Here is a 16,588-nt window from a genome sequence, read left to right on the forward strand (position 1 = left end):
GGGAGAATATCATGTGGTCAGATGAAACCGAAATGGAACTTTTTGGTAAAAACTCAACTCATCGTGTTTGGAGGAAGAAGAAAAACCCAAGAACACCATACCTACTGTGAAGCATGGGGGTGGAAACATCATGCTTTGGGGCTGTTTTTCTGCAAAGGGGACAGGACGACTGATCCGTGTTAAGGGAAGAATAAACGGGGCCATGTATCGTGAGATTTTAAGCCAAAACCTCCTTCCATCAGTGAGAGCATTGAAGATGGAACGTGGCTGGGTCTTCCAGCATGACAATGATCCCAAACACACCGCTCGGGCAATGAAGGAGTGGCTCCGTAAAAAGCATTTCAAGGTCCTGGAGTGGCCTAGCCAGTCTCCAGACCTCAACCCCATAGAAAATTTGTGGAGTCCGTGTTGCCCAGCGACAGCCCCAAAACATCACTGCTCTAGAGGAGATCTGCATGGAGGAATGGGCCAAAATACCAGCTACAGTGTGTGCAAACCTGGTGAAGACTTACAGGAAACGTTTAACCTGTCATTGCCAACAAAGGTTATGTTACAAAGTATTGAGTTGAACTTTTGTTATTGACCAAATACTTATTTTCCACCATAATTTACAAATAAATTCTTTAAAAATCCTACAATGTGATGTCCTGGATTTTTTTTTCTCATTTTGTCTCTCATAGTTGAAGTGTACCTATGATGAAAATTACAGACCTCTCTCATCTTTCTAAGTAGGAGAACCTGCACAATCAGTGGCTGACTAAATACTTTTTGGCCCCACTGTAAATAACTAACTAAAAAAAAGGGTACCCAAAATTACCATTGCAGGCCTGATCCAACCTAATAGTCCCAATCAGCACAGATCACGAAGTATATTTGGTCGGTTGTGGTGGAGCTGTCCACGTTCTTTGTTTACATGGATGAAACAGAAAAAATCCACCAGTCTTTTTCCTTTTGATCTTGGATGAAACAATCAGAGTTAATCCGATGCTTTTAATCCACTGTAATCGTCACAGTTGCTGAGGAAGCGTACTGCCTTCAATGTCCATGCGCGTAAACTCAAGAGACGAAGTTCACGGCTGATACAGCATAAACAATGTCACTAATCGACTGCAAGATGTTAATATAAGACTCACTGTCCGTTTGTCTTTACGCATCAACAGAGATAAATCCTAAACAGGTGTTTTACCAGCTTACATGACACTTGTTTCACATCACGGTATTTTCTCCACTTTTTTCTTCTTTTTCCACCCACTTTCTCCCGCTCTTTTCCCGACCTGTGACAGTTCATGCTGATTGGCTTAAAAATAAATCAAGGGAGGGCTATACATACACTTTACTTTAAACAGCATAAAACAACCATAACATTATTTACAGAACAAATAAAAACAACTTATTTACTAGTTATAAATTAACATAAACAAAATATTAGTAGTCCCCAGATTTTAATTGGGCTACACAAACACACAATAACTTATAATTCTTAAATTTTGAAATGTCTCGGAGTCTTATCTAAAACGACTTTTTGTTAAAGTAGAGGTACGTGACTTTTTAATGATTTTTCATCTGGTAAACTGTTTTGTAAAAGATGAACAGCTGAAACTCACGACAGCACCTTTAAAATGCAGCATCAACCCTTAAGTCAGTCTATCAGTGGTACAAAGACAGTTTTGATTGGGTTTAGTTTGTCCTAAAGTCTGCGATAAACGGAGTCTGTGATGGTTTAAAAGCAAGGCATAATACAGAAAAGAGTATGTGAGCTTAAACACGTTGCACCCTCACTTTATAATGCAGCATCAACGCTCTGATAGTACATTACAATTTACAAAAGGCTAAAGGGGATTCATCGTAAAGGGAATCAGTTCCAATGGTAGAGCGCTCGCTTAGCATGCGAGCGGTAGCTGGATCGATGCTCGCATTCTCCAATGCAGAAGCATTGCAAACTTTTAAGCACATTTTCCTGTGAGAATAACATTTAGACTTGTAACGCACTGTAGTTAAAAACATGGTCTTCATAATATTTATTTTGTTCTTCTGTCTGTGTAGGGTTTTTACCATAAAGTAAAATCGAGGGAATCTAAATGCATTTATCCATCCAACAATCCATTCAGTAGCTTTTAACTATTCATGCAAACGAATGACTTTTTATATTTCTATATTGCTCATTGTAGTACTTGTGTCTGCATGGACTTGAAAATCACATGACTAAACATTAGGTAGAACTATAGAGACTTATTTACTGTCTTTACAAATTGGCATAAAGTACTCGACGAGTACAAAACACTGAACAATAAAATATAGATGACATACTATAGGCCAGTGAGGTGGCTGCTGCTTCTGGGTGTGTAGTTTCTAAATGATCAAGTCAGCACAGGCACAAGCACTCAGTGCATTATTAGGCTGCACATAATTATAGTTTAAACGGTCCTCTTTTTACTATAGTGTGTTTGAAACGGCTGGGGGTACAATTAGTTGGTGTGGAGAACATGTTACACATTCACTATGCGATTGTTTCAAGCTGATCAAGTACATGCTATTTCAATTAGAAATATCTCACAAAGTACAAATTCTTTAACTTTCTTAACAAGCCATGTAGTACGGGACAATGCCGCTTAGCCAACACAGTAAGAAACAACTCACCCGAACAGGGACTTGAACCCTGGACCCTCAGATTAAAAGTCTGATGCTCTACCGACTGGGCTGTAAAGATCCGTGCTGGCTCTCTTGAAGGCGATTATAAAAAAATTTTGGTGAAGGTTGTTGCTGTTTACACACAAAGAAAAACATCTCTGGAGGAGAATTTTGCAGGTAGATTACAAACAGATTCCTTTCTTTCACCTTTTTTTCTGTATCAATTGCACAATTGTTTTCCAGTCATTAAAATGTTATGTGCATTTTTATGTGGCAAGAGAAAAAAAATCCATAAAAATCAAATTGAGTTAGCAAAGAACCTTGAATTATACTAAAGGGTTCTTCAAGTAGAAACAGTTCTACCAAGAACACAAAAAGAATCCTTTCAAAAAACATTATTTGGTCAGTTGGAGATCTCATATGGGGCTCCCTTTCGATTGATATATGGTTTACACTGTAAGCCCGGACTTTATATTTAATCAAAAATTTTTAGTACAACATACATAAATTGTTTTTTTGCTCTACTATAAAATGCAGAGTACATTGTACTAATTTGAGTACACATTTAAATGTGCTAAACGGTTTAAGTTTACTAAACAAAAAAAATTACTTTTCTATCAGATTAACTTAAAAAAGTTAAGTTAAGGTAATAAAACAGAAAAACGCCCCCATTTACATGTAAGTCCGCCTTTTTTCAGCTTGCTGTTGGTGAATCAGGCAGCCATTTGTTTTAACTTTTGTAACCTGTTGTTGCAAATTACTTTTTACTTTTCATTTTAGGCTTTTTGCAAAAGTAAACTTGTCTTCCTGAAATGTATTTTGTGAAGTGGAACCTTTGTTAAACTAAGTGGACAAACATTTTCTTTCTCATTATGCTATTTTTGAGTAGCATGTACACCAGTCTGATGGGGCTTTTTCATCTTCCGTCTAATTTTGGTAAGTGTTGTACTTCACTTAACAATTTTGTTTAAAATAAATGATCTTAATGTTGACACTAAATAAATAATCAAACAGCGCTGCTTTATTTGCCGTATTTAGGCTACATGCTAGCATGTTAGCATGCTAGTCTTCATACGAAGCAAAGAGTGTGCTGGCTTGCTTTATTTTAATCCTTAAATTAATGCTATTAATGTTGATTTTAATACTTCTGTTTCTTGTTTCTTTTTGTTGTTTTACAGGTTCATGTTACTGTGAGGAGCTGTTTGTGTTTCATCAGAACTTTATATACAGTTTGTACAGTTTTAAAGATGTTTTCTTGACATGTTGTATTTTAAGTAAATACTTCTGAAGTGAAATAAAGAAAAATAATTTTATAATTGTGTCTGTTTTTCTATAAACATTTGTAATTCATATTTAAAATGTAATTAACATGAAAACTAAGAAGAAATCAATAGTTTTTTCCATTGAGCTCAAGATAATAAGTAGAATTATTGGGAAAAGCAGTTGGTATAACAAAAAATAGAAAGTTTAATCAACTTGCCTTTTAGGTGTAATAACTTAATGTTTTAAGTTATGCTAACTCAAGTTTTCATTATACATTACTTAACTTTTTTAAGGCAACCGGTTTCCTCAAATTTTTTAAGTAGATTGAACTTATCCGGGCTTACAGTGTACAGCCTAGTGACAAAGTGTACAGTGCAGCAAATGGGTTACATTCAGTACATTTACCATACATAATAATGTGAAAAGATTAAGCAGTTCGTACAAATATTAGTCCGTGTGGGGTGAAGGTGGTGTCGATGGTACCCAAGCTAGTCAGGATGCGGTCTAAAATGCTGAGTTCAGGTCACAGTGTCCCATGGAGGCGTGAGTTGGAATCCCACTTCTGACTGCTAGTGCTTCATACAAATTTATGTCTTTAACCCTCTAACAAACATAATAATGTGAAAAGATTCAGCAGTTTGTACAAATCTTTGGCCATGTGGGGGTGTTGTTGGTAATTGGCATTGTTACCTTACAGACATTTCTGGATGGCCAGTTCGAATCCCACTTCTGATAACTCCTGCTTTATACAAAGTTACTTCTTTAGAGGACACAGCCATCAGGGAATACAGTTTTCATCAAAGGGTGTACATGGTCTGCAACAATGCTGAGGTAGGTGGTACGTGTCAAAGTAACATCCACATGGATGCCAGGACCCAGGCTTTTGATCACTGAAAATGTGAGAAATTTAATCATGTATTCATCCTGATCATAAAGTATGTTTATTCAGCGTCTATTTACATTGTTACAGCAGTATTTTACAATTGAAATGTTCACATTATTTAAATGTATGTAAAGTACATCGTATACTAGCTGTTTACTTTTTTCCCTAAGTAAGTCATTACCTCAACATGCCATTACCGACACAACTTGTTGTGATGGTAAAAACATTTAGTGATGGTAATAAAAGGTTTTTAGTTTCACCATCACTATCTTATTAACTCTTTAATAATTAAAGCTAATTAAAGCTAAATAAGCATAATGGTTTTATTAAACAAGGAAACATTATCCAGATCCAGTAAAATATCAGTAGATACATGAAAAAGAAAAGTTAGAGCGCTCGCTTAGCATGCGAGAGGTAGTGGGATCGATGCCCGCATTCTCCAGTGCAGATACCTTATGATTATTTAAGGGTAACATGTAATATGAAACTTGTTGCGGCATCGCTTAATGAAATGCAGCATCAACAATTAGATCAGGATTTAAGTGAGTCTTTAAGGCAACAAAAAATATGTGGGTATTAATATGTAAAACTCAGCGCATTATTAGGCTGCACATAAATATAGATTTAAACGGTCCTCTATTTACTACAGTCTGTTTGAAACAACTGGGCGTACAACTAGTCGGTGTGGAGAACATGTTACACATACAGTGTGCTATTATTTCAAGCTTATCAAGTACATGCTACTTCACTTAGAAATATCTCACAAAGTACAAATTCTTCATCATTCTAAACAAACCATGTAGTACGGGACATTACCACTTACCTAATGCAGTAATAAACGACTTTTAGATTAAAAGTCTGATGCTCTACCGACTGAGCTATCCGAGCTCTGCAAGCTGCTTTAATCCTCACAGGGATGTGACTTGAATTACAAACTTTAACATACGTTGTCCTATAGAACAGTTCCAGCAAGAACACCAAAAAAACCCTTAAGAAACACTTCTTAGTACTACATACATTAGTTGTATTCCACACAGGTCAGCATGCGACATCGTTTTACTTTCTAACTGTATTCATATTATGCCATCTAGTGATCGATTGAATAGCCTTACAACCAGCACAAACAGGGTTTGAGTTCTTAATAAATAATCCAGTCAGTTAAAAACCCAACAAGAAGGCTGTACCTAATACATTCATACCAGAGAAAACACACCCTAACATGCTAGTGCCGTTACAGTGCTAAGAATGATCCACCCAAAAACATTATTTGGTCAGTTGGAGTGCTCATATGCTATTGATACATGATGTGGTGTCAACGGTACCCAAGCTAGTCAGGATACGGTCTAAGGCGCTGCGTTCAGGTCACAGTCTCTCATTGAGGCGTGGGTTTGAATCTCACTTCTGACAGCTCATGCTTTATACAAATTTACATCTTTAACCCTCTACCATACATAATAATGTGAAAAGATTTGTTTCAAGATTGTTTTAAAGTTATTGCATGTTTGTCAATTTAAAAAAATAATAAAGGTCTTAAAACTAAACGATGAATGAAAATAGAGCGAAAACTGCCCTCGTATCTGACGCAATGTTTCAGTGAGCAGTGACGTAACGAGTCTCATATTACGTGATGCCTTTAAATTATCGTAACTTTTCTGCGTTGGAGAATGCGGGCATCGATCCCGCTACCTCTTGCATGCGAAGCGAGCACTCTACCATCTGAGCTAATTTTCCTTAACTCTCCTTTACCCTTTGTAATGTACTAACAGATCATTGATGCTGCATTATAAAGTGGGGGTTCAACGTGTTTAAGCTCACGTACTCACGTTTATCGCAGCCTTTAGGACGAACTGAACCAAATCGAAACTGTCTTTGTACCACTGACAGACTGACTTAAGGGTTGATGCTGCATGACGGGCCAAAATAGTGCAGGATATACCAACTGTTTAGTGCAGAGCAATAACAAAGCGGCTCTGTGAAGCAAGAACTGAAATTATGATGCATGTCATTAAACATAAAACATGTGGGTATTAATATCTAAAACTCAGTGCATTATTAGGCTGCACATAAATATAGATTTAAACGGTCCTCTATTTACTACAGTCTGTTTAAAACAACTAGTTGGTGTGGAGAACATGTTACACATACAGTGTGCAATTATTTCAAGCTTATCAAGTACATGCTATTTTACTTAGAAATGTCTCACAAAGTACAAATTCTTCATCATTCTAAATAAACCATGTAGTACGGGACATTACCTCTTACCTAAAGCAACTCACCCAAACAGGGACTTGAACCCTGGACCCTCAGATTAAAAGTCTGATGCTCTACCGACTGAACTATACAGGATCTGGAAATTGATTTAATCCTCACAAGCATGTGACTTAAATTACAAACTTTAACATATGTTGTCCTGTAGAAATTCAATTAATATAAAAAAATTTTATTTCTGTTTCGGCTCTCTTGAAGGCGATTATATAAAGTTTTAGCTGAAGTATGTTGCTGCTTACACACACACAAAAAAAACATCTCAGGAGGAGAATTTAGCAGGTAGATCACAAACAGATTCCTTTCTTTCACCTTTTTCCTTTTTTCCTGTGTCAGTTGCACGATTGTTTTCCAGTCCTTAAATATTATGTGCATTTATATGTGGCAAAATAAAATAATCTATAGAAATCTAATTGAGTTAGCAAAGAACCTTGATTTATACTAAAGGGTTCTTCAAGTAGAAACAGTTCTAGCAAGAACACAAAAAACCCTAAAGAAACACTTCTTAAGACTTCTTAGTCTTAGTTTTTAATTATTGCAAATGCCATTCATTATTTCAAATGCCATTAATAATTTATAATCACTGATTTGTGAGATATCAGCAGTAGTAGATCATGTTTATCTGGTTTAATATTGTTTAAGCGCTTATTATCGGCTGTTTTTCGTATGTTGGGCGGTTTTCCATGCATCTTGGCGGGCTTTGAAATGCGCAATCTGGCAACCCTGGCTGAAGCGTTCATTCATATTTTGGAGCGATGTGTGTTTGTATGCTAGAATATAAATAACATCTTTTACAAACTGCTGTCTATTTACATTGACATTTTCCCTTCTGTCTAAACCTTAAAATTGGGTTTGTAAAAGTAAGCGATACTGTGGATAATATATTTAATGAGCTAAACTAACTGAGAGAAGCGCTAACGGTGGTGGAAGAGTCTAAAAGGGTTTGGAACATAGTCGTATCATCATAGCAGTACAACACAGTTTTGTCCGTAGCATCCGAAAATATCCAGAAGCTAATATACAAAAAACGTTTATTTTAATAAACTTACCTTGTTAATAAAGTATGACCACAATTTCTAAACAAACACAGTATCCGCTGCTGCAGTCTCTACACAAACTTTTCTGCACTGAAATCACAAGGACACATTTTATGGATATTACGGTAATGCACTGAAAACTCGTCCTACAGTCATGCAAGCACATACAACAGTGTGTGAGTTTACACTAATCAACCATAACATTAAAACCACCTCCTTGTTTCTACACTCACTGTCTATTTTATCAGCTCCACTTACCATATAGGAGCACTTTGTAGTTCTACAATTACTGACTCTAGACTGCTCACTCTGTTCTTCAATGGTCAGGACCCCCACAGGACCACCACAGAGCAGGTATTATTTAGATAGTGGATGATTCTCAGCACTGAGAATCAAGGCAGTGGTTCATTATTCCTGGTTCAATCGATTAAGACTCCCATGAAGTCACCCAAATGTCAAAGCATCCCCACACAATCACACTTCCACCACCTGGTGGTATGATGGATGTTCTTATTGTTTCTTATTATGGAATACATTCATTCATTCACTGCCTGTTTTATCCTGGTAATGATCACTGTGAGTCTTTTTTTTTTTTAAATTCAAAAAGTAAATAAAAAAGATAACAATAATATCATTTCAGTTATATCAATAGCAGCGATCAAACTAAGAAATAAAACTCTGATGCATTTTAATATTGTAGCATTATAAGTTCATGCGTTTCTGTCAAAACAAAACAAAAAAGGTATGTAAATAAAACTGTTTAAGAGTAAATAGGGCGTTAATGACATGGTAACACTGACAGACTGGCCTAAAGATTAATGCTGCAACGAATTTCGCCTTAATTTTATCATTCCAGATTCCGAGTTGCTGCCAAATGATCATAAAGTTTCTGCACTGGAGAATGCAGGCATCGATCCCACTACCTCTCGCATGCTAAGCGAGTGCTCTACAATTTGAGTTAATTCCCCTTATGAAAACCCCACCTTTACTAATGTACTAACAGAGCGTTGATGCTGCATTATAAAGTCAGGGTGCAAGTGTTTAAGCTCAGACTCAGCTTTATAATCATTCTATTATATAATATAATATTAACTGTATTCATATTATTCAATCTTGTGGAGGATTGAATAGCCTACAACAATCACAAACTGGGTTTGAGTTCGTAACAAATAATCCAGTCAGTTAAAAAGCCAACAAGAAGGCTGTACCTAATACACTCATACCAGAGAAAACACACCCTAACACGCTAGTGCCGTTACAGTGCTAACAATGGTCCACCCAAAAACATTATTTGGTCAGTTGGAGATCTCATATGGGGCTCCCTTTCTATTGATATATGGTTTACAGCCTAGTGACAAAGTGTACAGTGCAGCAAATGGGTTACAGATTAAGGAGTTAGTACAAATCTCAATCCGTGTGGGGTGAGAGTGGTATTAATCATTTCATGGCTGAGCGGTCTAAGGCACTGTGCTCAGATCGCAGTCTCCCCTGGAGATGTGGGTTTGAATCCCACTTCTGACAGCACATACTTGATACAAATTTATGTCATTAACCCACTACCATACATAATAATGTGAAAAGATATAACAGTTCGTACAAATCTTAGTCCTAGTTAGTCTTAGTTTTCTATTACAAAAACTATCCTTTACCCTTTGTAAATTTTAATGGATAAACAGAGCATTGATGCTGCATTAAGTAGGAGTGCAACGTGTTTAATCTCACGTACTCCTTTCTATATTATGTGGTGCTTTTATATCATCACAGACTCAGTTTATTTAAAATGTTCATCCCAGCTTTTAGGACGAACTGAAAAAAATAATAACTGTCTTTGTACCACTGACAGACTGACTTAAGGGTTGATGCTGCATTTAAAGGGGATGTCGTGAGTTTCAGCTGTTCATCTTTTACAAAGCAGTTCACCAGATGAAAAAACAACAAAATGTCACGTACCGCTGCTTTAACCAAAAACATTTCAAAATTTAAAAATTACAAGTTATTGCGTTTGGCAATTTAAAAATCAAAAATTATTTTAAAAAAATCTTTAAAAAAATTTAAAAATGATTTGAGTGAAAATAGAGCATCATTGTAAGATTGTAAATTTTGATGCTGCGTTTCAGTGAGCATTGACGCAACAAGTTTCATATTACGTGATGCCTTAAATGATCATAATGATCCTGCACTGGAGAATACAGGCATCGATACCGCTACCTCTCACATGCTAAGCGAGCGCTCTACCATTTGAGCTAATTCCCCCTACTATGAACCTCCTTTACCCTTTGCAAATTGTAATGTACTGACAGAGCAGAGCGTTAATGCTGCATAACTGTCTTTGTACCACTGACAGACAGACTTAAGGGTTGATGCTGCTTTATGTAAGGGCCAAAATAGTGCAGTTCAAAAAGTCTCAGTCAGCCGACAGTGCCAACATGCAGCCATATTCGGGGATGAGATCTTTTATGAATGACTGCTTGGCCATCCTGACTTGCTTGCACGTTAACAATGCCAATTTTCCTCAACACCCCCACATGGCCTAAGATTTGAACTGCAAGCTGCTTGAGCTACAGCAACAAGGCGCCGAGGAACGAATATAGAGTTTTGCTCGAGTCCAATCATTAAGGCCAATTCCCAAACGGAAGTCAAAAACCTGGGTAAAAATCAGGAATCCTGACCGCTAGACCATATGGGAAACTGCAAGGCTCAGCACCGGCTGACGCCAGAATCAGCCACTTCATTCCGCTCTGCCAAGTCTTTGTCACCTTGACAAGACCTGCATTGTTGGATCTGGGGTACAGAGAACCATACACAAGGAGTTAAAGAGACAAAAAAAGAGAGAGAATAGAAACCTTCGAAGCACGGCATACGAAAAGACAGTGCCGTGACACAGATTCGAACCGGGGTTGCTGCAGCCACAACACAGAGTATTAACCACTATACGATCATGGCTTCCCAGCAGTCTGCCACTGGTGGCTCATGTCGGCTGCCCCCTGATAGACTGCAGTCATAGTTCCAACAGAAAAAGCTGCTTGAGCTACAGCAACAAGGCGCAGAGGAAGTAATGGGCAAAGTTTTGCTCAAGTCCAATCATAGAAGGCAATTCCCATACTGGGAGTCAAACCCAGGCCACCTGGGTGAAAACCAGGAAACCTGACCACTAGACCATATGGGAAACTGCAAAGCTCAGTATCGGCTGGTGCCAGCATCAGCCACTTCTTTCCGCTCTACCAAGTCTTTGTCACCTTGACAAGACCTGCATTGTTGGATCTGGGGTACAGAGAACCATACACAAGGAGTTAGAACAAGGTGAGAATAGAAACCTTCAAAGCACGGCATACGAAAAGACAGTGCCGTGACCCGGATTCGAACCTGGATTGCTGCGGCCACAACGCAGAGTACTAACCACTATACGATCACGGCTTCCCAGCAGTCTGCCACTGGTGGCTCATGTCGGTTGCTCCCTGATAGACTGCAGTCATAGTTCCAACAGCATCAGCCACTTCTTTCCGCTCTGACAAGTCTTTTTCACTTTGACAAGACCTCCATTGTTGGATGCATTGTTGGTGCTCCATACACAAGGAGTTAGAGAGACAAAAAAAAGGCATAAGGAAACCGAGCCAGCCAGGAGTCGAACCTAGAATCTTCTGATCCGTAGTCAGACGCGTTATCCATTGCGCCACTGGCCCCTGTTTGACTATGGTTCTGACTTTCCTGAAGCTCCAGCCTCATTTCGGTCTCTTGCCCGAGGAGAGAATAGAAACCTTTGAAGCACGGCATACAAAAAGACAGTGCCGTGACTTGGATTCGAACCGGGGTTGCTTTGGCCACAACGCAGAGTACTAACCACTACAGGTCTTTCTCAAAAAATTAGCATATTGTGATAAAGTTCATTATTTTCCATAATGTAATGATAAAAATTAAACTTTCATATATTTTAGATTCATTGCACACCAACTGAAATATTTCAGGTCTTTTATTGTTTTAATACTGATGATTTTGGCATACAGCTCATGAAAACCCAAAATTCCTATCTCAAAAAATTAGCATATTTCATCCGACCAATAAAAGAAAAGTGTTTTTAATACAAAAAAAGTCAACCTTCAAATAATTATGTTCAGTTATGCACTCAATACTTGGTCGGGAATCCTTTTGCAGAAATGACTGCTTCAATGCGGCGTGGCATGGAGGCAATCAGCCTGTGGCACTGCTGAGGTGTTATGGAGGCCCAGGATGCTTCGATAGCGGCCTTAAGCTCATCCAGAGTGTTGGGTCTTGTGTCTCTCAACTTTCTCTTCACAATATCCCACAGATTCTCTATGGGGTTCAGGTCAGGAGAGTTGGCAGGCCAATTGAGCACAGTAATACCATGGTCAGTAAACCATTCACCAGTGGTTTTGGCACTGTGAGCAGGTGCCAGGTCGTGCTGAAAAATGAAATCTTCATCTCCATAAAGCTTTTCAGCAGATGGAAGCATGAAGTGCTCCAAAATCTCCTGATAGCTAGCTGCATTGACCCTGCCCTTGATAAAACACAGTGGACCAACACCAGCAGCTGACATGGCACCCCAGACCATCACTGACTGTGGGTACTTGACACTGGACTTCAGGCATTTTGGCATTTCCTTCTCCCCAGTCTTCCTCCAGACTCTGGCACCTTGATTTCCGAAAACAGTACTTTGGACCACTGAGCAACAGTCCAGTGCTGCTTCTCTGTAGCCCAGGTCAGGCGCTTCTGCCGCTGTTTCTGGTTCAAAAGTGGCTTGACCTGGGGAATGCGGCACCTGTAGCCCATTTCCTGCACACGCCTGTGCACGGTGGCTCTGGATGTTTCTACTCCAGACTCAGTCCACTGCTTCCGCAGGTCCCCCAAGGTCTGGAATCGGCCCTTCTCCACAATCTTCCTCAGGGTCCGGTCACCTCTTCTCGTTGTGCAGCGTTTTCTGCCACACTTTTTCCTTCCCACAGACTTCCCACTGAGGTGCCTTGATACAGCACTCTGGGAACAGCCTATTCGTTCAGAAATTTCTTTCTGTGTCTTACCCTCTGCTTGAGGGTGTCAATGATGGCCTTCTGGACAGCAGTCAGGTCGGCAGTCTTACCCATGATTGCAGTTTTGAGTAATGAACCAGGCTGGGAGTTTTTAAAAGCCTCAGGAATCTTTTGCAGGTGTTTAGAGTTAATTCGTTGATTCAGATGATTAGGTTAATAGCTCGTTTAGAGAACCTTTTCATGATATGCTAATTTTTTGAGATAGGAATTTTGGGTTTTCATGAGCTGTATGCCAAAATCATCAGTATTAAAACAATAAAAGACCTGAAATATTTCAGTTGGTGTGCAATGAATGTAAAATATATGAAAGTTTAATTTTTATCATTACATTATGGAAAATAATGAACTTTATCACAATATGCTAATTTTTTTAGAAGGACCTGTATATGAGCATGGCTTCCCAATGCTCAGCCACTGCTCCCCAATGCTCAGCCACTGCTCCCTGATAGACTATAGTCACAGTTTCAACAGAACAAGCTGCTTGAGCTACAGCAACAAGGCAACGAGGAACTAATAGGCAAACAACGAGCACAACAGGGTTTGAGTTCTTAAAAAATAATAAATAATCTTAATAAATAATCCAGTCAGTTAAAAACCCAACAAGAAGGCTGTACCCAATACACTCATACCAGAGAAAACACACCCTAACATGCAAGTGCCGTTACAGTGCTAACAATGGTCCATCCAAAAACATTATTTGGTCAGTTGGAGTGCTCATATGGGGCTCCCTTTCTATTGATATATGGTTTACAGCCTAGTGACAAAGTGTACAGTGCAGCAAATGGGTTACACTCAGTACATTTACTGTACATAATAATGTGAAAAGTTCGTACAAATATTAGTCCGTGTGGGGCGAGGGTGGTGTCGATGGTACCCAAGCTAGTCAGGATGCGGTCTAACGAGCTGCGTTCAGGTCACAGTCTCTCATTGAGGCGTGGGTTTGAACTTCTGACTGCTAGTGCTTTATACAAACTTATGTCTTTAACCCTCTAACATACATAATAATGTAAAAAGATTCAGCAGTTCGTACAAATCTGTGGCCATGTGGGGGTGTTGAGGAAAATTGTCTTTCATAATGTGCGTTCAGGTCAGGATGGCCGAGTGGTCTAAGGTGCTGTGTTCAGGTCGCAGTCTCCCCTGGAGGCGTGGGTTCGAATCCCACTTCTGACAGCTCATGATTTATACACATCTACTTCTTTAGAGGACACAGTCATCAGGGAATACAGTTTTCATCAAAGGGTGAACATGGTCTGCAACAATGCTGAGGTAGGTGCTACGTGTCAAAGTAACATCCATATGGATGCCAGGACCCAGGCTTTTGATCACTGAAAATGTGAGAAACTGAATCATGTATTCATCCTGATCTTGCACTGTTTATTGTTGCAGCTCTGCTGGAGGGTTATTTTGTTTGTGTTTGTGGTGGTGGTGGTGGGGTCTTTGTTCCCATTTTGGTTTATTTAGTATATGATGTAATGTTTAGTATATGAGTCTGTGATGGTTCAAAAACAACGCATTATATAGAAAAGAGTACGTGAGATCAAAGACGTTGCACCCTCGTTTTATAATGCAGCATAGAATAGAAGAATAGAATAGAATCTTTATTGTCACTATACACAAGTACAATGCAATTTCGAGTGGCATCTCTCCAATAGAGTAGCAGCAGTAGAAGAAAGACAGTAGTAGTAATCACAAAAAAAAAAAAGAAAGAACAATAAAAATATGTGCACTTTTAAGTGAATTTACATTTTTGCTTTAAATATTAAATACTAACTGTGCCAATAATCCGTTGAGCTGTTTTCACTACGCGATGCAGATCCTTACACTCGGCGGCAGTGCAGCTTGAATACCACTCTGTGAAATTGCTGGTCAGAATACTTTCTATCAGACTCAGACTCAGCTTTATTGTCATTCAAAACCATGTACATGATTAGAACGAAATGCAGTTACTCAGGTCTCGGTGTGTGTAAACATAATAAAATATAAAATATAAATGGCAAGAGAAACTATGTTTAGTAAAAATAAAACTTAAGACTTAAAAACTAGAAGAGATAACTAAGATATGAATTTTAAATATTTACATTTACATTCAAGTATTGCACAGGAACTACAGCAGCTTTATGCAGATCTAAAGTGCACGATTCAGTATAGCAGCAGATAAAAGGCAGAACCAGGTCACAGGTGTTTAAGGTAACTGGTGAATAGACAGTACATGAGGGGTCATTCAGGCATGATGAAGCTGATTTCTTGGGTACTGGAACGATGGTGGAGGATTTGAGACACGTTGGGACAGCAGCTTGTTGGAGTGAGAGGTTGAATATGCTGGTAAACACCTCTGTAAGCTGGTCGGCACATGCTTTCAGCACCCGGCCGGGAACTCCATCTGGATCTGCTGCTTTGCTTGCATTGACTTTCCTCAGGGTGGTTCTCACCTGGTGGTGGTTTAGAACCAGTGTTGGTCCTCCAGTAGTTGGGTTGGTGAGTGGCGGGATGGGCGGAGCCACATTCTGAGTATATAAAAATATTAGTCCGTGTGGGGTGGGGATGGTGTTGAGGATGGTGTTGAGGATGACTCAGCTAGTCAGGATGGCCGAGCAGTCTAAGGCGCTGCATTCAGGTCGCAGTCTGCCCTGGAGGCGTGGGTTCGATACAGCTACAGGATGATCAAACCTGAGCTTGTGTCCCATGCCCAATCATGAGAATTGCCTGGTTATTTAAGTGGCGCAGCCCACGGGACTATGCAAGGCTAATCGTATACCTTGTTCATCCTCCTCCTGGAGGGTTGTGACCTGGGTTCTCTAATGGGATGGGGTGTGGGGGGAATTAGTGAGCGGGTCCTGTCGATGCTCTTTGAGCCCAGCAATGGTCCTTCCGCTTGATCCATATCCACTGGCTGCTTCTTTCGGCCGCTTCAGAGACTGATCTAATTGTTTGTCGTAGAGCCTGTCCATGGATGCCAAGTTCTTTCAGCAGCCTGATGGTGGAAGAAGCCACAAAACCTCTGCATCCCACTTCAACTGGATAGACTTTCGCGTTCCATCCTCGTTGCTGAGCATCTGCTGCCAGTTCTGTGTAGCGCAGTTTCTTGCGCTCATAGGCCTCTTCTGTTGAATTCTCCCATGGAACTGTGAGCTCTGTGATGTATACATACTTCAATGAAGGGGACCAGAGTACCAAGTCTGGCCTAAGGGTGGTGCACAACAGGGTTTGAGTTCTTAAAAAATAATAAATAATCCAGTCAGTTAAAAACCCAACAAGAAAACTGGACCTAATACACTCATACCAGAGAAAACACACCCTAACACGCTAGTGCCGTTACAGTGCTAACAATGGTCCACCCAAAAAACATTATTTGGTCAGTTGGAGTGCTCATATGGGGCTCCCTTTCTATTGATACATGGTTTACAGCGTAGTGACAAAGTGTACAGTGCAGCAAATGGGTTACAGTCAGTAAATTTACCAGACATAATAAT

The 16,588-nt window shown here is 39.4% G+C and overlaps 3 non-coding genes across 3 annotated transcripts; 1 reads left to right on the forward strand and 2 right to left on the reverse strand.

The window, feature by feature from the left end:
• Positions 1-11,170: 11,170 nt before the first annotated feature.
• On the reverse strand, positions 11,171-11,242 carry trnae-uuc (transfer RNA glutamic acid (anticodon UUC)). Its single transcript has one exon. It is a non-coding gene; the product is annotated as a tRNA-Glu (tRNA).
• A 441-nt stretch (positions 11,243-11,683) lies between these two features.
• On the reverse strand, positions 11,684-11,756 carry trnar-acg (transfer RNA arginine (anticodon ACG)). Its single transcript has one exon. It is a non-coding gene; the product is annotated as a tRNA-Arg (tRNA).
• Positions 11,757-14,205: 2,449 nt separating this feature from the next.
• On the forward strand, positions 14,206-14,288 carry trnal-cag (transfer RNA leucine (anticodon CAG)). Its single transcript has one exon. It is a non-coding gene; the product is annotated as a tRNA-Leu (tRNA).
• The last annotated feature ends 2,300 nt before the right edge of the window (positions 14,289-16,588 follow it).

Source organism: Trichomycterus rosablanca, chromosome 10, assembly GCF_030014385.1.
Source record: "Trichomycterus rosablanca isolate fTriRos1 chromosome 10, fTriRos1.hap1, whole genome shotgun sequence".
NCBI lineage: Eukaryota > Metazoa > Chordata > Actinopteri > Siluriformes > Trichomycteridae > Trichomycterus > Trichomycterus rosablanca.